Source organism: Neolamprologus multifasciatus, chromosome 6, assembly GCF_963576455.1.
Source record: "Neolamprologus multifasciatus chromosome 6, fNeoMul1.2, whole genome shotgun sequence".
In the NCBI taxonomy this organism is placed as follows: Eukaryota; Metazoa; Chordata; class Actinopteri; order Cichliformes; family Cichlidae; genus Neolamprologus; species Neolamprologus multifasciatus.
Genome location: NC_140444.1, coordinates 4,840,869 through 4,864,344, shown reverse-complemented (window position 1 = coordinate 4,864,344; position 23,476 = coordinate 4,840,869). Strand labels below are relative to the sequence as shown.

General features: G+C 41.0%; 1 long non-coding RNA gene across 1 annotated transcript; it reads left to right on the top strand.

Moving 5' to 3' along the window:
* Positions 1–12,165: 12,165 nt before the first annotated feature.
* LOC146516213 (uncharacterized) lies at positions 12,166–21,002 on the top strand. Its single transcript, XR_014874695.1, has 2 exons — positions 12,166–18,111; positions 18,195–21,002. It is a non-coding gene; the product is annotated as an uncharacterized LOC146516213 (long non-coding RNA).
* The last annotated feature ends 2,474 nt before the right edge of the window (positions 21,003–23,476 follow it).

Genomic DNA, 23,476 nt, shown 5'->3' with positions numbered 1-23,476 from the left:
GTGTTGCAGTTTACTTGCACAATTTTTAGATCTCTATCACCTGTCTCTGTGATAATCTCTCTGATAGGAGTAGATGACGCTCTGTTCAGAAGAAGAGTCACATGACACCCCAAACGTGGCCTTTCAAGCCTGAGATAACAAGCCGTCATTGTGATGCCCGTTATTTCTGACTAGGATTTTAGGTTTTGTCGAACAAGCTAACACATAGATGACTAGATAGATGTGGAACTTGCCTCACAGTACACTCTGATCGCCACATTTATTGACACCAGACATTTATTTCCACGCTTTAACTTTAAGCTGAGTGAAATTTTGCCCTTGCACCAGTCATGCAACAGTCTCGGTGCACTTTGAGATGCTGCAATTAATTAATAACTAGCTAATTACCTCAACACTGACATCTGTCTGACCACTTTATGTTATAATTCTACATGCATGCTTAGTCATGTGACTTAAATGCGACAATAATACATGAGTGAAACAATCAAGGGTTACTTGAGCGTTGAGCGCTCGCCGTTTGGTTCACTTCACCGAACAGAAAAAGCATTAAATTCTTGGGATTAGGTTTTTAATTAGCATGCCAAATGTAATTTTAAATAAACTCAATATGTTATTTTGAAAAATTACTCACATCTTTTTAAAACTTAGGCACTAAATATACTCTAAAATGTCAGTAGCGTCCGTAATCGTCTCGCCATTTCTCAAAGGAAACAGAGTTCAGAGTGACTTATCGATGAGCCTTTCCATTGACAACACTGCTGAATTTAAAAATCAGTGATTGTGTTTGCGCGCAGGTGCTTTGTACGTGCAGGTAGATGTTTGTCACACTCAGCGAGTGTGTGTGGTTACTGCTACCAGACCCCTGACCTTTCCATGTCCTGATAGCATCCCCAGGGAGAGAGGGAGGAAACGACTGAGGAGGCAGGGAGGGAGGGGGGTAGCTGGTGGCTGGGTAAAAGGGGGTTGCAAGGGGCTTTGTTTTTCTAGTGCAGGCCTTCGTGTCACCGCAGCCGGAGCTTTGAAGAAACAGATGGAAATGTGCCTTTATGACTTGTGAGGACTCATTTGTGGTACAAAAGGAGATAAAACCGAATCATGTCACAGATAACTCTCTCTTACGTATGACTTTAACTTAGAAGGGAAGCACCAGCTGCTGACAAAGCCAGCTTTTAAAGAAACCTCCTTCAGGAGAGAGAAAGGGAGGAGAAAGCATTGTGTGCACCTACATGGTGAAAGGAGTCCACTGTGTTGATGCCAGATTTAATTGTCAGGGGCAAAGGAGAGTGTAAACTGCACGCTTCGCGCGCAATAAGTGCTAGTGTGTTAATGGAGGTTTGAGGTGGTGGTGGTGGGGAGTGGGGGGGGGTTCTGGTGCTTCCGACCCGCAAATCACATCGCCTCCTCCCATCCCTTTCCTCCCCCATCACGCGCCCACCATTTGCTCATCCATCACCATCGCCTCCAACTCCCCGCTCCCCTCTGTCTTCCATCACTCCACCCAGCCAATTTAGTCCTCACTCATTTTTCTCTCCTTTTGTCCTCCGTACTAACCTCTCTTTCACTCCTTTCCCCCCTCACCTGCTTTCTCCTCGGCGCTCGTGTGTGATCGCCAAATTTGAGCTGGGTCTGCCGTCAGAGAGGCCGTTGAATGACAGCTCCGTCTGCGTGCGTGCCGTTTTTATTTTCCCGTGTCTGTGTGCATGCAGTCTGTTTGTGAGCAGGGTTTTCTTTTTTAATAAAACAAAGCAATCGTGTGTGTGTGTGTGTGTGTGTGTGTTTGGACTCTGAGCTGGTAATAAGAACCGATGACATCCAGAGAAAAAAAAAAATACAGCCAGGCTTCACCATCTGTCTTCCCTTAAACCTGATACTCCTGAGCCACCTCGGTCTCTTTCTTTCCCTGTGCCTCTCTCTCCACACACACACACACACACACACACACACACACACACACACACACACCTTTCACCCGCACCACCAAACCTTCCTCTAATGCTGCCATTCGGCCATTTTCCAGGAGTTTCTGGCTAAGCTGTGGCATCCAGACTCGGAATTAAAGAGCATTAGTTATGACTGCAGGGTATAGCAACCTTGGCCCCAGCCGGTCATGTTCATGCCATTTCAACAACAAACACGCAAATATTATACCCGCCCGCCCCTCCCACCCCGCACCCCCCTCAGTCCCCAGGCTCTCTTTGCCACTCATTAACCCTGTCACGTTTATGGTATGAATTAAATGATTCCAGCGATGCATCCCCACGCACCAAGGGATCCACAGCCAGACCTCGCTCTACCCCCCTCCTTCCCTCCTTCCCCTCCGCTCAAGGCTGGAGGGACGGCCCGAGGCAGCGCTCTGCAGCCTCATTATTACCAGCACGGTGGTCGCTGGCTGCCACACTGTTGTTTTAGCATGTCCGAGTGTGTGTGGGGAGTCTCTGGTGTGTGCCTGTCAGGGTCCGGATGTTTGATGTTTCAATGGAGGCAGCATCGTTAGGGAGGCTTGCTTGTGCACAGAGGTGTCAAAAGTGGTGCAGTCATTCAAGTGTTTAGTAATATATATATTTATATATTTGGTTTATTTGTTTCTTGTTATAGAACAGGTCATAGTCACAGTAATTCAAATCATTTTCATTAAATGTTTGAAGTTTAAGGAACTTAAAACTTTTATCTTCACTTTAAGCACGTGACAGGTTTTTCTGGCAAACCTCTCTGGCACAGACGCAGCAAAGCCGTGCTGTTTTGTTAATATTTTATTCGTAATTTTGCAGAGCAAACTACAAAAAGCTGCAAATGTTTATTAGGGTGTACAACAACATATGTAAAACTGAAGTGGCAGAGAGAGTTGGGAGTGAACATATCTGATGAGGAATGGTCACAAACCTGGAAAATACAGCAGTCAACAACATCATCACGTGCCCGGAGACTGCACTGCTGGAAAAATGTAATTCGATTTTTTATAACACCCAAAATTAAGAACAAACATACCTCATTACCACAACTGTGTTGGAGGGGCTGTGGAGAGGTAAATGTGAATCATTCCCACGTGTTCTGGTTCTGCCCCAAGATTACAAAATTTTGGGAAGATATTCATTTAGTTATAGGTAAAATTTTGGGTTATGCTGTATCTAAGACTTGCACATTATTATATTTTGGTGTCATTACGGGAAATGTGATGAAAGAAGATAGATACATATTGAAAATTATGCTTGCTGCCTGTAAAAAGGCAATTACAAGAAAATGGAACAAGATAGACCCACCATCACAGGACGAATGGATCAAAATTATAGATGAAATACAAATCATGGAACAATTGACCTACAGAATAAGGACTCAGGAAGATCAACACCATAAAAAGTGGGAGAAATGGACTGAGTACATAAACCCAACGGGATATAGACCAACACATTGATAATGAGAAATGATCAAACTGTAGAAACAAAGAGATCCAACATGTTTTTTTTTGTTTGTTTTGTTTGTTTGTTTGTTTTTGTTATCCTACTTGTTGTATCTATCTTTTTGTTGTTGTTGTTGTTGTTGTTTTGTTGTATAGTGTATAGTGTTTAAAGAAAAACAATAAAAATAAAGTTTAAAAAAAAGAAAAGAAAAAAAAGCTGCAAATGTTTAAAAGGAGACGGCGCAGATAAACTGTTCTTTCAGAAATGATGGAACAGTAAAGGTCCGTTACTGTCCCTGTAGGTTCAGTCTACACAATTTTATGCCTTGAGGCTAATAATTGGACTGTGCTTGTGGGCCACAAGGGCACAGACACTCACCAAATACTTCATTAGTTACACTTTGCTAGCACTGGTTTGAAGCCCCTGGAAACATTCCTCAGAGATGTAAGTCCATCTTGACATGATAGCTGCTGCACGACCACGATGTGAAGCTGCTGTTGCACCACATCCCAAAGCTGCTCTGTTGGATTGAGAGCTGGTAGATTGTGGAGGCCATTTAACTATAATGTCATGGTAAAGAAAGCTTTGTGATATGGAGTATTGTTCTCCTGGAAGCAGCCATCAAAAGATGGGTACAGTGTGATGATAAAGCGAAGAACATGGTCAGCAGGTCAGCAGGTAGGTTATTATATTTAAACGCTGCTGAGGCACTAATGGGTCCAAAGGGTGCTAAGAAAATGAAAGAAAAGCAGTCTGGCTGTTCTCCTTAAATAAGTACAGGTTCCACAGTTCAGTACGGTTTCTTTTCAACAGATTAAATGCAGAAGACCTACAGCTGAAATCCATAAACTGGTGCCAAGATTGTCTGTGGAATGAGCGCGACATTTGCATGAGCAATGCATAACATTCAGCTTTAACTCGTGTGTGATTTGCACTTTGTTTACTTGCAGGAGTATATTTAGCACCTTTGGATGTTCATCTTGTTGCAGTCTGTTCTGCTTTTACAAGGTTTCCTTTCATTTGCACTTCACAATCATGACTGTACAGTTCAGGTGCTTCTATCTTATGTAACTATTTGCACTAAAACAAACAAACAAACAAAGAGATTAAATACTAAAAATCACAAAAATCGAAATATTAATGGCTCTGATTTAAACCTTGTCTCATTTAAGTGTGGGATTATTGTTTTTTAAACTGACTCTAGTTATTAATACAACATTGGAAAGTGATCAAAAAAGGAAACTAAAACATAATCAATTAAGTAAATTTTATGCTTTTTAAGTCAAGAATAAACTATGGGACAACAGTAAAATTTAAGGTATTAAAGATATTTAATTTTGTTTGGAAAAATTACAGGGGCTGTTGAAATTCTTAGAAATTAATAATTTTGACCCTCGAGTGTTAATGGAGGATATTTGAAAATCCTTTTTATTATTGTGATTGCAGATCAAACTATCGTTTATGCGTGTTTTCTCTTTTTTCTTCTTTTTCCAATAATTTTTATTGATCACTTTTTTCATTCTCTGATGATGAACAACAAGATGAACTTTTTGTTTATATTCTTTTATGCCATAAACTGCAGGTAAATATGAAACGTTTGGATTTGCTCACTTAACTCTAAATAATGACATCCAAAACAACAACAAAAAAGATGATTTACAGTAAAGAAAATGCAAAACCTATCCGGTCGTTAAGTGATGACGTGACGAATCCTACTTCCGGGCCTAAAGTAGTCTGCGTTTAATATGGCTTTTGTGTTGTTAACATGTTTAATGTTTTGTATTTTCTTCTATTTAATCTCAAAAAGCTCCTAAAAAAAGTCAGTGATCACTGTGATCATATGTTGACCTCCATCGGCTTTTATTACCGCTAATCATTTATTTAAGCTCAGTTTTTAAAACCTTAGGATGTAACTACAGCCCAGCCCATGCAGCAGTATATGAATGACTAACCTCGTATTGTGGATGGATTATCTCAGTTGTTCTCCTGGCTGAAGTTTGGTCCTTTTACAGCATCCTGCCATGTGATTACATTTGTTTCTGACCACCGAGAACACTCACGTTAACTTTTATCGAGTGGAAAAAAAGTTAGCTTGTTTATATTATGCTAACATAGCTGTGTCGCTAGCGGTCACGTAGCACATCATTATATACCAGCTAGCCAAACTTCAGCAACCCTACAAACGTCACTGCTGTTTAGTTTTCTGTCTTCATTTATGTTGGAAGTGATAACAGAGCTGTACGTTTTAATTTGTTTCCAAAACCCCGCAGTCAGGACAAGCTATATTGTATTTAGATAGAAGCTAGCGAGCTAACTTCCTGCTAACTTCTAACTCCGTTAAATGTCATAAATTCCGTTTTCATGGATGCCTGGATGTTAAACTCAATTGTTACACCTGGTAGAGCAGAACGCTGATCATTTTATTAAAGATGAAAGACTTTAGACAGTTTTGCCATCTCAGTAATGCCATAGTGATCGTTTGATATATGGACCTGCAGTGGAGTTTAGGTCCAGACATGGCTAGTGACGTCAGACTTAACGACCGGATAACATTAATGCTTAACTTTTTTTTATAAGTAACCAGTTCCTGTATTTTCCCGCTCAGAGGAAACTTCACATGATGGAATGATGTGTCTGCTCGCTCCTGTAGTTTCTGGTTTATTTACCCCATGAACCAGTTTCTGTTGGAAGTCTCTTCCTCATAGGCGTTCAGTGGTTTTCCATATATAATGTTGCATATTATGTTATCTCAAAATATAAATGGACTGTAGATGACGTTTGGATTGAACTGACTTACATTCCAGTGAAATAAAAATTTGTACCCTTAATCTGCATCCTGACCCCTACTGTGGGTCTACAGGGAGCAGTGTGATGGTGTGATTAATAACAGCGGAGCAAAAAAACAAAAACTGAACAATTATGATTGAACTTAGTCATATTAGTAAGCTGTACTTATGTTTTCAAATTCAGCAAGTTTGCATGATTATTTTAAGTTCTGGGACCTAATTAGATTTTCTTTGACTTTTATTTCATAAAAATAAAACTTGTTTTTTTTTTTTTATTGTTAATAACTGAACTAAAAAATATTCAGTGTGAAGTTCGACATGCCAGAAAAAGTTTGAGAACCACTGATACAGACAGTCACTGTATCCAGAGGAAAACATGCAGCGGAGATGTTACAAAAGCCTCAGTAACACAGCAACAAGAACAAAAATCGGGCGCTTGGAGTCGTGGGTGACAAGCTAAAGGAAAAATGAGACCTCCGCAGCGAGGGAATCCGGTGGCTCCGTTATGCTTTGGGGGGTAATTTGCTGGCATGGTTTGTTTGCACTTGTCAAAACTAGAGAAAGGCAACAGAAAGAAGGAGCAGGTGCTGGGAAAGAACAAGCACAGGGAGCTATCTCCTCCAGGATCACACTGCCTTCATCGCTGTGTGTCCCTGAATGTTCTGATGCATGCAAAAATGATGTAAATCATGTGCTATGGCCTTCACAGTCACCGATGACCTTAGGATGTCCTGTCTTTTGTAGAGCACACTGAAGCTGCTCTGAATTCATGTGGACACCAGAACTGGACCAGTCAATAAGTCCAGTTAGTGTTCTCAGGTGTCACCATTTGTGGACAGCTGGAAAAATGTGATGCAGCTCTGCGGCGACCTTCAGGTTAGTCGTCTGTGAGCTGGAAGGTCGGTGGTTTGATCGCCGTCTGTCGAAGTATCTTTGGGCGAGACTCTGACCTCAAATTGCTTCCGGTGCATCTGTCGGAGTATGAATATTTGTGTGATGGTTAGAAAGTGGTTGAAGGCACAGAATGAATCATGGTGAATGGGTGAATGTGACTTTGAGTGTGTAACTGGAGTAGAAAAGCATTTTATAGTCAGTAAAATGTTTTACTGTAATCATTTGCTCCACCCCTCCTGTAGGTAGGTTTCCAAAAACACTTCAGCGGCCGTATTCGGACAAGTAACAGGAGGCAAACCTTAATTTGTGTGAACACACCAAAGACTGATGTTCCCATGGTAACAATCAGTGACACCTATTTTGACTAGTGGCACTTATCAAGAAAACAAAGAGGAACCGTGGCTCACGATTTGTGGTGTGTTAACATTGTTGTGGAGAGAGAAATGAGAAGGTCGGGAGTTTTTCGACACTGCAGTAACTGCAGCTGTCCTGCCACGTTAAAAAGCCACAGCTTCTCTGCAGGTCTGCTCTTCGCTGAGACTGACTCGGGAGGAATTTTCCTACACACCGTTTACTCTTGTTTATTCTTTTTTTTAATCCCAGGGTTTTTTTAATTATTATTATTGCTGTTGCGCTGAATTTTCCGAGTAAAACGTCCTTGTAGCTGTGGGATTTCTGCAAAGGTAAACAGAGCTGAGCAGTAAGACGTTTGCCACCCAGACTGCCATTAAATTACCTAGACTTCACTGTACCACAGTCCTGCTCAACATAGTAAATGACTAAACTTTGTGTGGATGAATGGATGAATTTAGAGATCTATCTGAAGGCAGAGTGATTCATCTGAGCCGTAGCCAAAATCTATTTTAGTGAAACTGGCCTCGAGGCTTGGACTGCGTTCCTCTTCGGGCTCTTGATCCAAAATTAGTTCAATTCTGGCTGCAGCTACACAAGTTCTTAAAATATGGAAACAACCATATACCACCATCCCCCTTTGTCATTCTCTATACCCAGTTATGTGTGTGTGTGTGTCCATGTATATGTAAGTGCAGTCAAACGTGAAACTCTGCCTCCTTAGTGAAGCAGTGGCTTGACACGTGTTGGGGTAATGGCACTAATATGCTCATAAATCGAAATCAGCCTCACAGTGTCAACATAAAAGAGAAGGAGAGAGGTTTTGCATGCGTGCGTGTGTGTGTTTGTGTGTGTAAGTGAGCATGTAAAGTCTCAGGCTGCCAACAGTCCAACGAACCTTATCAGCTGAATCATCCTGTCCTGCTGCCGTCTGTTTATGGCTTTAAGCTAACACACACACTTTCTTGATTTCCCTCTGATAAGACACTGCTCCTCCTGTTTGTGCGTGTGAGTGTGCACACGTGGAGGTTGTGTCAACCGAACTCACTGAGACTGCTCAGTGCTGTTAACCTGTGTGTCCTCCTTATTACGACCCATATCCATGTTGCTATGAATGATATGAGAGGAGGCAGATAAAGCAGAAGGAGGGATTTGCATGTTAAAGCCTCCCTTTCTGTCCCCCCAATGAAAGCCGAGTGGTTCACCATACCCCCCCCCCCCCCCCTCCCAGCATACACACACACAGACACACTACTCAGCGTATCCCACTTTCTGCAGACAAGTACACAAATCTGAAACAAATACCTGAAAGCCTGCAGGGTGAGAGGGGGAGAGAAGAAGGGAGACAGACACGCGAGAAGGGGAATTTCAACATCCCTTCAGAAAAGATAGATTTCATGTCACTTTTATTTATTAGTGGGAAGTTGTATCGTTTGTTTGACGGATGCCTCTTCCCAGCCCTTGTAAAGTTATCCACAGAGAGCAAAAGAAAAAATGTGAAAATTACAAGACTTGTAGTTGGACTTTTTTGTGCTGCGTTCAAAAATGCGATCCCACCAAGTGACTGCTTTCGGTAGGATTTATCTTGAGGTTACGTGTGTGATATATGGGTGTTTGGTGTGGTGCATTTGATTAAAATGGTTTACACATTATGATTACCCCAACATTTTTGAGGTTTGTGGTCAAACCGAACCCCTCTCGAGGCAGCGTTGGCCGATTGTCTGGTGTTCATGGTGGAAATGATTTAATGCTGGAAGCGGGTTTTAACTATCTCGTGTTTTTCCAACATCGTGTGTTAATAAAAACACAGAGCCCTATTCTGTTTCAGAATGGATTTTCCATAGTGGAAAATTTTAAGCTTGAAGATTTCTGAAAAGCTATGCTGCAGGAAAAAAAAAGGAAAAAGGCATGAGGTTGCTCTGGGGTCAGCATTAGCCGTGTCGGATACAGGACATCCACTCAGCTGAGTTATTACACTAGTAGTCTGTCAGCATTACAGAGGGCAAGACATTATTTATTATTGTCATGAAATTTGATTATATTAAAGTCAGATAAAAGAAGGAAAGCTGTAATATTTTATTAAAGGAAGCAGTATTTTAAGCATAATCATGACATTGCTTTGGACAATGGATTTGGTAACGAGTCAAGAATTCTTCCCCTCCAAAAATTTAGGACATTTGAATTTCATGTCCTGTAGTGTATACTGTGCTCCAAAAACAATTATTGCCAATGGTGCAGAGTGCACGACAACACTGTCGCTGCACTGTGCAAAATGCAGAAACTCTCCCAGGACTGCTGCGATGACTGCCCATCCAACCAGGCGTCGAGCCGATGACACAGAGAAGGCATGAAGGGAAAGTAAATATTGGACGCATTTAGTGATGTTTGAGTTTGTGGCAAGGTGACAGGAGGAAAGAGGTTTCTGTCGTGGCATGTGTGTTTATTAAGAGTCACGTAGCTTGTTGTAGTTGGCTTAGATTTCTTATCTGTTCCTTCCATCACCTTTACGATCCAATAAAGTTCTGAAGAGGCGCAGAAAACACTCACCTCTGTGGGAACAGTGAGATGAGCCCAGCTGCGAGTGCATGCCAAGTCCTTCAAAAAAGTCCCATAACTATGCAATACTTGCTTGACTCTGACTTTGATGTCGTCACAGTGACATTATGAGAAAGAGACACGACACTCGATTAACCCTGAACTGAAAACTGTGGAAGGATTTGGCAGCAGCAAAGATGGTGGAAGCGCAGCCAAAATCCTTCAGCTTGTCAGCTTTGTTGAAACACCTTCAGGTGACAGCAGTAATTATACTATATTAATTTTAATAAAAATAGCATTCATAGAGTCACAAATCAAATCTAGTTTTAAAAAGTCATTTTAAAAAGATTTGTGGTTTTGCGCTACAATAAGCTCTGGAAAGCTTTTTCCCACCTGGAAGTTGCGCCTCCACCGCCATCTTTGCTGCTGCAAAATTCTCCTTCAGCTTTGAGCTGATGGTTTTTGCAGCACCATGACTCTGTCATTTCTGATGTCATCGTAGCTTCATAACCATTTATTCCAGTGCGAATCGCTGCAATTTTCTCCTGAACGATGGCGTTACCGCTAAGATAAAGCTTATCTGGAACATCTGCTGGGACAGCAGTATATGCAGTCGAAACAGTTTTCTGCAGAACGTCTCACTTTTTTCCAATTATTGTAGAATCTCCTCTTCTGCAGTCTGACCATCTCTGAGCTCCTGTACTGACATAAAAAACAACAACAACAGACTCATATACTGACTTGTAACAGAGCACCACTGCACGCACCAACTTACAAAAAATCAAGAGGTTCCCAATAAGCTTTAACTTTTGGTGTGTGCACCATTCACGAGTGCTGAAATCCGGTCGTTAAGTCTGACGTCACTAGCCGTGTCTGGGCCTAAACTCCACTGCAGGTCCATATATCAAACGATCACTATGGCATTACTGAGAGGAAGTCTTTCATCTTTAATAAAATGATCAGCGTTCTGCTCTACCAGGTGTAACAATTGAGTTTAACATCCAGGTATCCATGAAAATGGAATTTATGACATTTAACAGAGTTAGAAGTTAGCAGGAAGTTAGCTCGCTAGCTTCTATCTAAATACAATATAGCATGTCCTGACTGCGGGGTTTTGGAAACAAATTCAAACGTACAGCTCTGTTATCACTTCCAACATAAATGAAGACAGAAAACTAAACAGCAGTAACGTTTGTAGGGTTACTGAAGTTTGGCTAGCTGGTATATAATGATGTGCTACGTGACCGCTAGCGACACAGCTATGTTAGCATAATATAAACAAGCTAACTTTTTTTCCACTCGATAAAAGTTAACGTGAGTGTTCTCGGTGGTCAGGAACAAATGTAATCGCATGGCAGGATGCTGTAAAAGGACCAAACTTCAGCCAGGAGAACAACTGAGATAATCCATCCACAATACGAGGTTAGTCATTCATATACTGCTGCATGGGCTGGGCTGTAGTTACATCCTAAGGTTTTAAAAACTGAGCTTAAATAAATGATTAGCGGTAATAAAAGCCGAGGGAGGTCAACAGTGATCACTGACTTTTTTTAGGAGCTTTTTGAGATTAAATAGAAAATACATAACATTAAACATGTTAACAACACAAAAGCCATATTAAACACAGACTACTTTAAACCCCGAAGTAGGATTCGTCACGTCATCACTTAACGACCGGATAGGAATCATAAATTAGCTTTTATAATGTTTCTGGTATAACTTCCAGGGTTTTTTTTTAACCATTCAATCTGTGGCAAACCTTTGGAGTATTAAAGTGTACTACTTATAAATTTGTCAATTCAATTTTATTTATATAGAGCCAAATCACAACAAGGAATGTGCTTTATATTTTAAGGTTAAGACTCAACAATAAAACAGACAACAATAACAATAACATACAATAACACATTAAATGTGTTATGACACTCACTTCCTTGGCCTATGATGGTTTATTCCTCCTTAATAAACATTTACAATTCTTTTGGGGGTGACTTGAGGCTGACTCAAAAAGTAGGACCTGTGGATTCCTATGTTGAATTGGCTACACAACAAAAATAACAAAGATAACAATAAAATTATCTTTTTTAGCTAGCTAAAAAAATTGACCTGTAGCGGCTGTTTTCTGCTATGCCCCCATCACAGGTCTGGACTGTGATGTTTTTGGGGGGTTTTTTGTTTTGAATTTTTTTTTTTTTTTTGGGGGGGGGTCCTCGGGGTTCTCCACTCTTCCCATATCCCAATAGTATATTTAAGTCTTGAGTTTTCTTCTGTTCTTTGTTGTGTCGTCCAGTTCAGTCCAGAACCAATAGATGATGTCATAGTGGCTATGCCTGTCTTTTATGTACAGTCTGTGTTTTCCCCTAGTGCCTGAACTGTTCTGTGGAAAAAACTGAGACTTGCTGTATCCCCTGTCAGCTACAGGCTTAGCAATTTTGTGGAGCTTTTTGGCACTAGCAGCATTTTATTTTTTTAAATATATCAAAATATATGGTCACAATTTCTAACAGTTTAAGATAAAGTCCGAAAGATGCGTTTAAACAGATAATAAACTAGTATACAACACAGTAAAGGGGAAATGCCCCTAACTTCTTCAAACACAGTGAAGCTGCACATTTTTTAGTTTTATATCTGATCTCAACTGTCTTAGGCCCATAAATCAACTTCTCACAGAACTTATAAAGGTTAAAACATGGAGGAGCTTTACTATGTGTGTGCGTGTCTTTGTGTGTTCATGCATTGTGTGCACGTGACTATGCTTATGCATGTTTACTTTATGCAACAGCCTTTGGCCGTTAACGCACTCCTCAAAAGCTGTCTTCCGAACTTTAATTAACTTCAAACACACACAGAAACATGTGCTCACACACACAGATCCACAGAGGCATACAAAACACCCCAGAGAGTCCAGCAGATCAAAGAGAACCAGGGGAGGAAAACAAAAATATTTCTCTGTCTGAAAAGGGGAACCTGCTTCCAGTAAAGCGAAAAACAGACGGTAAATGTTGCCCGTGTGCACGTGTGTGTTTGTGTAAGAGAGAGAGAGAGAGACCTGGAAGATGCTTTGACTCACCACTCCTCTGAGTCATCACTAACAACGATGGAAGGATACACACAGAAGGGGAAGAAATGTGATTTGGACTGTGAGGGAATAGTGACAAAGTCCAACCCTCTCCACACACACACACACACACACACGCACACACACACGTCAGAAAACAGCGCAGCATGTGAGTGTGCACATGTGACTCTGTGCTGCAGTATGGAGTGTGTGTTTATGCCACACTGAGCACGCACAGTGTTTTTGTTTGTGCACTGTTGCAGTGGGTGGGATGACTGTCCTTTAGCCAGATGTCCCTTCACTCTCAGCATCACTGAGCACAGTCACATGGTGACAGGATGTCCAGAAATCAGCTGCATTTTCTGTGTTTTATTTATTTATTTGCCGATTAAGATAGACAAACAAATAAATGAGAGACGAGATGACAGATGGTGGATATTGTGGAGCTTAAAAAGCTGGAGTTAAAGCTGTGCTGATAATTGGTGCATTGACTCAAGGGTGAAAGGTGTTGGGATTAGGCGTGGGTGAGAAAACTGATTAGTGTAAGAATAATGATTCCTATTTTCTGCAACAGAAAAGAGCAAACACTATCTAAATGCACAAATAACAATAGGCTGTATTTAGAATTGTTTTTCCTAGTCTTATTTCAGCTGATTGTGGGAGTCTTTACTGCACAATGCTGACATTTACAGGCTTGTTAACTTCTCCTTTCCCTGTGAGTGTACACACCTGTACATGGGAGTGGATCTGAAAAGAAACAGGTGAAGTGATATAATATTATTTGAGCTGACCGGTTATGGTTAAGCCAAACATAATAAAAGACAGAAGCTGGTGAATAATTTATAATTTCTTTAAATGAAAGCAAATACGAGACTAGTCAATTAGTCTAAAAGACCGAAACCTCTCAGAAAACATTGAAAACTCTGCAGAATCGAATGGATAAAGTTAGTCGTGCACATCTCTAATTGAACACAAGCTGCTGGCACAGGAAGTGTGAAATACCTCCAAACTACTGGCACATTGCCGTTAGCTGTTAGACCGTGCTGTGTTTGCTCTCTCATTAGCAACCAGTGCACTGCTGAGGAAGCATGATGTAGTAAAGATAGAAAAACACCTTGTAAATTCAGGTTCATAGATGAGCACCGCCGATCTGCTGTTGGTGTCGCACTGAGATCCAAATATGAATGCTTTATTTTGTTCTAGTTTGATCTCATTTTAGATTATTTTATTATTTGAAAATGTTTTATTTTAGGATTTATTAGCTTCAGTGTTTCAGCTTGCTAAGTTATCACAGCCTAGGGGCAGGTGTAAGGTGTAGATTTCTCAAATAACACAAGACAAACACAGCCCAGTTTGGAGGCAGTTATCACTCACTTGTGTAGACTCAAATCTAAGTAAACCAAGGCCTCACCAACAAAGACTAAAAATAAGTTGCTTGTCTGTTTTTGTAACTTTATTTAATGTTTTTGAATGTAATTTAAGTTAGTGCTCTTTTTTAAAATTAATTTCCCTAAATTATATTTTCTCTCAGTTTCCGTGCAAACATGCAAATATAAAACAGTCAACAACACAAATTTCCCTTTGCTGCAAAGGAAGCAGTGAAGCCGAGGTTGTTCTCTGATGTTGGCAAAACTTTTGTTTTGAAAATGTGCCACAGAAAGTCACACAAAGATTTGCTTGTGGTATGCAGCTTTTTAGCTGGTGATTGGTAACTGGCAGATATCCAAGCCCTGGATGTGTAGAGAACCTCCTCGTGTGTCAGTCAGAGCTAATCCCACTGGTGATTACCTAAATTGGGCACTTCAATGCTGAGAACAGTTCAACTCTGCTCCATTCATGTTGCTAAAGTTAGTTTGTCTCACTACAAGTTCCTGAAGGTCATCTATAGTTTCACCAAATCGGTGCATTGAAAAGTTTGCAGAGTTTTGACGGGGGCGATCAAATCAATGTTTTAGCTGCTTAAAGAGAAAAAAGTGTGAGTGTCTGAAATCTCTTGTCACTGTAGAGGAAGTGTTTGTGTTATATACAGAAAGCAGTAGATGAGCGAACTGGGCAAATATAGAGAAAGGTTATGTAAAAACTAGGGGTGCAACGATACACAAAATCCACGGTTCGGTTCGGTTCGATACTTTGGTGTCACGTTCGATATTTTTTCGATACAAAAAAATGTTCATGCCTTTTTAATTTGTCATTTATTAAAATTATAAATATATATTTTAACTCAAAAGTACAGTTTTTAAATTTAATGTTGCTGAAACAACAAAATAATAAAAAATAAATCTGATGGAGAAATCACTCATCTTTGGAAAAGAGAGTTTATTACAGAGAAATGGCTCTTTCCAAAATAAAAGCTATACTATACGCTTCTTCTGGGCTATATTCTCAGCAGCATATTAAATATATCAGGTCCCCATAAGGAGAATCATGTGCTAACGGCTGTCTAAATGACTCGGGTAAAGTTTGTAGCATGCGTGCTTGTTGTTTTTGTCTGCTTCCACTTGTCTTTGCACTAGGATGCTGTCGGAGTAAATGTGCAGTCATATTCGTTGTGTTCCCACTAGTGTTGTCAGCGTTAATCTCGTTGAAATGACGTTAACGCCACAACACGGCAAATCTCCGTTAACGAGCTACCGCGGATCGCCCCGTGCGTGGGGCTGGACGGCGTCAACACGTTAACGAGCTAACTGCGCTAACGCACTAGTTCCCACCCATGTAATTGAGCATTGCGTGGCACATCCGACATACTGTTTTACTTTTGTCCATGACGCGCTTACCTTCAGGGCCATAACTCACATGAAAACCAAAATAGTTCCAAACGCCAGATCTGAATGAGGGTGGGGGAGGTTCAATTTGCCATGTTGCAACGAGCTTAGCCTCTGTCTTGCTAGCTTGTGCTGCGCTCAGTGAATCTGCGTTTGACTACTCCGCCTAGGCTGCACTGTCGAGCGCAGATCCACTGAGCGCTCAACACAGACAGCATCGTCAGAAGGAAAGTTGATAAAATAAATTAAAAATTTTGTATTGTTCGATACATTTGCGTACCGAACCGAAAGCACTGTATCGAACGGTTCAATATCGATACCAGTATCGTTGCACCCCTAGTAAAAACAGAGGTGTGTGGTGGTTTTGTAAAAAACACGTGACAGCAGGTCAAACGTGTCTTTGCTTTGCTCAAATTTAAGATTTTATTTGGCATGACACAATGTTGATTTAACCCTTGCCCCATTTTCATGCCACCTGACTCTCGGCTTTCAATCCACCTTTACACCTCACACCACAAAGTACTGTCAGGACATCGGTTCTTGACTTAAGGATGAGGTGTGGTGTAACTTTGAGATAAAACCATTATCATAAAGGATTGATTGTGATAAGAATTTGTGTTGACTCACTGTGGACTCCAACCGGGAGAGTCATGTGACTCCGGCTCTGTGGATGAATCCAGAGAGAGAAGTAAACAAAACAAGGAGAGAAAGGAGGGAGGACACATAAGGATGTACATACATGCACACACACACACACCTGTCCTAGTTTCCCCCAGCTGTGAGTACAGTCTGTTTCTCCCAGAGACACTTGACAGAAAGACGTTGAACGGCACTCTCACGCACACTCTCAAAACCCGACACATGTGTACGCACAAGTCTCTCTGCGGCTTAGAGATGTCACGTCTGGCTGAGTTTTAAGTGTATCTAAGGGGCTATGATTATATTCCTCACCACACACACACACACACTTCTCTGGAGAGCCTCAGTGGGGCTGAGGACTCATCCAGTATGACAGCAACGGTTGATGGCTCTGCTCAGTGCAGTCTGACATCGCCTCAGGTCAGTTTGATCCAGACCTGTGTTTGCTCCATTGATTGTCCTACCTGTTAAATGACACACACACACTCACACACACACACACACATGCATGCTGTTCGCTTAAATGACTGACGACAGAAACAACTGTCTTTGATTGGCTGTGAGCAAAAAACAAACACAGTTGTACCATAGACTGTAAAAGAAAGATGGACATAGCCATTGTGAAAGCAAATTTATGTCAAAGACAGTCGATCATTAGTTATCATATGAATCTCTTTGCTACAGTCGGTACGGAAAGTAGTTTTTCACTCTTTGTTATATTGCAGCCATTTGCTAAAATCATTTAAGTTCATTTTTTTCCTCATTAATGTACACACAGGACTCCATATTGACAGAAAAACACAGAATTGTTGACATTTTTGCAGATTTATTAAAAAAAGAAAAACTGAAATATATGACCCACTCACAAGTACAAGTATTTTGGTGATAATTAACCATAGTGTGTGAAGAGGACTCTATATTTACATAAATACACAAATAGGAATCTAGATCTAGATAGATAGATGACTAGATATGATTCAAACCACTGCAGAGCAGTACTTTAAATACCTACAGCGTGCTCTAATAAAATGTTACATGAGGTCTAGTGGGACAAGCACAGAGATGAGTCCGCTGTCAGAGGCCATTAGAAGATCATTTGTAACCTTCACTAAAGCTTTTTCTGTGCTGTGATCAACTCTGAAACCTGACTGAAACTCTGTCAATAAGCCATTACAATACAGATGATCTGTTAGCTGTTTGACAACTGCTCTCTTTCAAGAATTTTCGAGGTAAAAGGAAGGTTGGAGATCGGCCTATAATTAGCTAAGACAGTTGGGTCAAGTGAACACTTTTTAAGTAGTGTTGTGGTCCGTGGGGGTACCTGGAGGGTGTCTCCTTCTGTGGCTGCTGCACCATCCCTTTGGGGCGGGGACTTCGGTGCTTCAACTGAGCCTCAGCTGCGAGCAATCAGCTGGCGATCTACTTCAGCTGTCTCAACCGGCTCCTCCGTGCCAGTTTGTTCCACCCGTCTCAGTGGTAAATGACGTTTCCCTTTGTGGTTTTCCTTGTGTGACTTAGCTCTCGGAGTAATTTCTGTCTTCCCTTCGTACAGCGGAGTTCCTATCCTGGCTTTCACCTTACGGGGACAGTCCCCGCCTCCCAGCCAACCCCCACGCTTCAACTTGGGACCCTCCAGACGCTTTCCACGGACCTCTCCCCTCCCCTCAGTGATTCTAACCCGGACTGGCACAGTAAGGCGAACAATTCTCCAGTTTCTAGTTATCTATGCTCCAGTTTTCCCTTCAGATTATAACTACCTCCTCCTCTGTCACAGAATATTTCCGCGGCTCACTGACCTCCTCCCCGTACCTGCAACTAGCCCGATTGGCCTCCCTTGTCACGTTAGGTCACTTTTTCGATTAAAATTCACTGTAAGCATTCCTCGCCCGTGTTTGTCTGCATTTTTGGGTCCACTTTCCTGATCGAACCTATTGGTTCATGACAAGTAGTGGTTTAGCTAGTGCTAGCTTGAAGGCCTGTGGTACATAGCCGATTAATAGAGACCAGTGATCGTATTTAAGACTGAAGATTAATTAATGGTAGGAGCAGTCTTGTAGGAATGGGGTCTAAAAGACACTTTGATGGTTTGGAGGAAGTAATTGCTGAACCCCAAAGGGACTCCTCACCTCTCAGCCATGCCCCTCCACTCACTAAACCACCGCAACTGCCCCCAAGTTCTTAAAGTGGTAAGCACCTATTTTATCTTCTCATAACAAACAGTGCAAGAAACAGTGGGTCTCATTAATTAGTCGACTCTTTCCCCTCTTGAGGCGCAGTCACATGGATTCCTGTCTATGCTGATTTGTCTGCAGAGCCTTTCAGAATAGCTGAAACTCTGTTTGCCACAAATGGACACATGGTCTCACCCTGGAGATTGTTGAGTACCATTGTACTGTCCATCATGAATGTATATTGTGTTTCATTGCTTGCATTACGCAGGATAAGGTAGCTGACTGATCCATAAGCACCCGTGTGAATTTGAAAGTGTCTGATTCAACACACCCATTGAGACCAAGGCCCCTGTTGAGTGGAAGTTTGTCATGATCCAGGTTTTTGTTTCTGTTGTCAGTTCAGACTTTGGGATGGAGTCTAGCACCTTCCGTCAGTTGCTCACGCATTTGTTAAGACGGAGGTCTCAATTGCTTCAGATTTTTAAGACTCATTGATACAGCAGCCTCCTCAGTAGCGACAAACTTGACAGTCATCGTTGTAAAAATTCTGCACAACTGTTTGAACTACTTCAGCTCTGAACTGTCCTCTATCTTCAGCGCACTTCCTCAAAGCGAAAATGGCGCAACTGGGTGAGGATGTGGCCCCAATCAAGTGCACCGTCATGTTGTGCTCAGTCAGAAGACAACTTGTTCTTGGTCTACTCTGAAATTCACTCTAGCCTGATGTGTGTGTGTGTGTGTGTGTGTGTGTGTTTGTTTGTTTTGATGTAATTTTAACTGAAAGCATAAGCATTCAACACATCTTTTATTCTACTCCACAACTAGCCAGTCAGTCTCTGGTGTTACTTTAATTTGGCATGATGTTGGGTTTCCTGTTTTTTGTTATCTCTATTCCTATTAATTTTACTTCCTGTTGTAGTTCCCGTAGTTTGTGATTGTCACCTACCATACATAATTAGTCAACCGTCTCCTTGCCATGCCACTTGCCTTCATGCCTGTTTTTCGATAAAAGATTTAAATTGTTAGACTTTTTTTCTGTCCCCTGATGTCATGCATTCGGTTCCTCTGTCACACCTCTGGCCTAAATAATTAATTACAACATCAAAAACCAGTACAATATTAGTGCTATTATTAGTACAGTTATTAGTAAAGTTACTTGTCTATTCAAAGGTGTGTTTTGTGTTTACCTAGCTGTTTGGGCACCTATTAAAGTGATAATCATCTGGGTTAAGGTATCAAATTGCTTTTTTTGCTGGACAAATGATTTACTTCCTGGTTCCTACAGTAATTTTCTTTCCTCCATGGCAGCTAAATACATCAGAAGATGTCAGAATTTTCCATATTTCCTATAGTTCAGAGCTTTTATGTATGTATGACATGTGCTCTTACCTCTTAACCTGTTTTTGTTGCTGTTGCTGAGCCACTTTTTCCTTGGTGTCTTTGGTGTCCGGTTTGAGAACCAAATGTTGCACAGTTCATTTCCATAGGAAGAAAATCATAGAATAAACTATGTGTTGGCTATATCTGCCAGTCACTGATGAATTTCTTGCTGTAATTCCAAAAACAGCAAATTAAGTCATCGATTCAAACCTTGGGCACCAGCAATGTTGTGGCGCGCTGGTGCCAGTCTCTCTTGTGTCTTTGTTGTAGGAAATCAATGGAATAATTTCTGGATTGGGCACCAGCAGTGGAACAGGGGTATTTACAACTCAGGTGCTGGTTTTAGGTCTGTTCAACAAGAACACAGCTCCCACAAAAATAACAGTGATAGCAGTGGAGTAAATGCAGATCTTTAAGAAATATCGCTAAGCTGAGTCCCATTGTGTCACGTTCCGAATTGGAAATGATTATTCATGCTTTTGTTTTATCTCGCTTAGACTATTGTAATTCCTCGTTTACTTGCTTAAGTAATGCCTCCATGGAACGACTGCAGGGTGTTCAGAATGCTGCTGCCAGGCTTCTGATAAAGCATCACAAATACTCCCATGCCACTCCCCTGCTGATTCAACTGCATTGGCTCCCTGTCAAGTTCAGGGACCAATTTAAGATCATAATCATGACCTATAGGGCCCTGCACGGTGTAGCTCCAACTTACTTAAGTGATCTTCTTCTTTCCTATCACCCTAGCAGGTCCCTGAGGTCTTGTGACCAGGGGTTGCTGGCTGTCCCACATACAAGGTTAAAAACAAAAGGTGACAGAGCGTTTGTATCAGTGGCTCCCAGACTCTGGAACTCACTCCCTTTGAGTTTGAGATCTGTGGACTCAGTCATGTCTTTTAAAAAGCAGTTAAAAACTTATTTGTTTAAACTCGCTTTTGGTTGATTTTGTTTTGTTTTAGATTTTAATGTCTGTTTTCTGCCTCTGTAAAGCACTTTGTGATTTTATCTTGAAAGGTGCTATATAAATAAAATGTTATTTATTATTTATTTATTTATTTAAATATATGAGCATTTCTCATTTATTCCCAAAAGTAAACTAGGCGGATTTAAACATGACTCGCATTGCAAATCTTCACTAAACGATTGACTCAAATGTCCATGTTTTGCCTGAAGCAGCAGTACTTGTTGAAGAGTACAGCACATAACAGGAACTAAATGTTCAGTACTGTGGGAGTCGTTATCTGTGATACGTTCTACTTTTGTTTTATTTGTCCATAAAGAGGTGAAGGTAAAAGCCATGGAGAGGAACTACAGCTCCTCAGTCACAAGATGAGGAATAGTTTAGTCACATCCTTCCTTAAGTGCTCGTTAAGCGGGACAAACAGCAAAACAGTGTTCATGTTTGAGTGTGCGTGTGACCGTCTGTGTACTCAGTGGATCAGCGGAGGGAAACGGTGACACTCTTTGTCCGTTAAGCTTTGTTAACAGAACAAACATTATGTATTTCTCTGTGCGTGTGTTGGATATGTGCAGCTATTACTAAGATGCCACTGGCAGAAATTACACAACACCTGCTGTTTTAACATACATGCTATGAGTGAGTGTCTCTGGGGAATCTACAAATATGCTCTCTGTTACTGTTTCCTGTTTCCTAACAGGCAACACATCAGGCTGACACTGCTGCTGGAAAACTATTTGCCAGGATTTCATGCTGTCATGTGATACATTCTTGTGAAAAACAAAGTTATTATGATGCATTTCAACTGCTGATTAAGAATATTTTTAAGTTTGTCCGCGTGCACAGCAAAACTTAACCAGTACGTTGCTGTGCAGCAGTTCAAAAACAAAACTGTGCTTTTTTTTTTTTTTTTTACTTGTATATTACTTAAAAGAATCTTTAATGCTTTTCCTTATTTTTGTAATTTTTGAAGTTTTCATGTTAGTTTGGTTATAAGTTTGTGCTGTTCTTATTTGGGGGTTAGTGGAGGTTAGTGATTATTTATCATCTGTCTCGTTGGTTTCTGTGTTTGGTTCCTTGTCTAGTCTGTCATGTGTGTTAGGCCTGTTAAGCTTGTGTTGTCATGTCTAAGTCTGCATGTTTCCTGTTTTATTTTGAAAAGGGGTCTTGTGTTCTGTGTTCATATGGTTAGTTTTATTCTTTCCTGTGCATCGTTATGTTTATCCTAATCAGCTGTTTCCTCATGTGTGTATTTAAGTCCCCTGTTTTCTGAATGTCTTTGTCAGGTTGTCTGTTATCCCCACCATTGTCTTAGTCACAGTCATAGAGCTTCATAGTGTTTGTTTCTTAGTGTTTTTTAGTTTGCTTAGGGTTACATGTTCCAAATAAAACTTTTTGCTTTACGCTTTTCGCTTTTGTTTAAACCTGCAACTCTTCGTCCACAACTGCTTTTGGGTCCTGTTTCAAAAACACACTGGCGCACCCCGCCGTGACAATTATGACTCACTCCCAAAATGTTTTTGACTGACTCTTTGCAGCTCTGCCAATAGGCAGAGAAGCCCCGCCCACCTGCTGCTGGGAGTTACACCACCATGAGCCATGTTCTTTTAACCAATTGCAACAATACTTTACTCTTCAGGCCTCACACAGTTGTTTTCTCTACCTTTGTAATTTTTTCTTTGAATTTGTTGTTTTTGTCCAGGTGTAAATGAGATTTTAAACCTGGTAAAATAAAATAATTATAAATTTCAGACAGAAATGCCAAAAAAGTTATTTTCCCCTGAATCTAATAACTGGTTCTACCACCCTTAGCAGCAAGAACTGCAACCAAGCATTTTCAATAACTGGAGGAATTCCAGCTTTGGAGCATTTTCAGCCCACTCGTCTGTGTAGACTTGATTTCATTTCAGCCACACTGAGACGTTTCAACCATGAACGGCATGTTTAAGGCTTTGACAAGGTGACATTTGCCTCAGGTCACTTTGCAGTGCCATAAAAAAATAAAAGAAATTTATAAAAGAAAGGGCATGTTCATACTAACCCAAAAGATAACGGAGGTACTTCATGAACTGGGACACATGCATGTGTTACAAGCATGCATGGATGTGTAGGCTCATAGAGAAACGTGGCCCCAGTTATAAAATGCAAAACTCTTTCTTAGATTGCAGACGCAAATCAGGAGTTGAATGGGAGAGTTTTCTCTACATGCAGAAATCTGTTATGAAGTTACCACATGCTAGGACACTGGACTGCGAGCGCTGAATCATCTTCAGCACATTTACATTTGTTTTGCAAATTTCTACTGACGTCATGCTCTGAAGCTACACTAAACGAACGCAAATTACAGGGATTCCTACACGTTACACTTACCGGAGCTGGTAATCCTTGAAAACCCATGGCATGAAGCGTTCACAAAAGCTCTCTTTTGTGTTGATGTTAATGCCAAAAGAGGTTTTTAATGACAGGTATTCAGTCAGCTAATGTTGTACACGCCTCAGCACTTGCCGATCCTGCTCTGTAACTTTATGTGGTGTGACACTTTGGGGC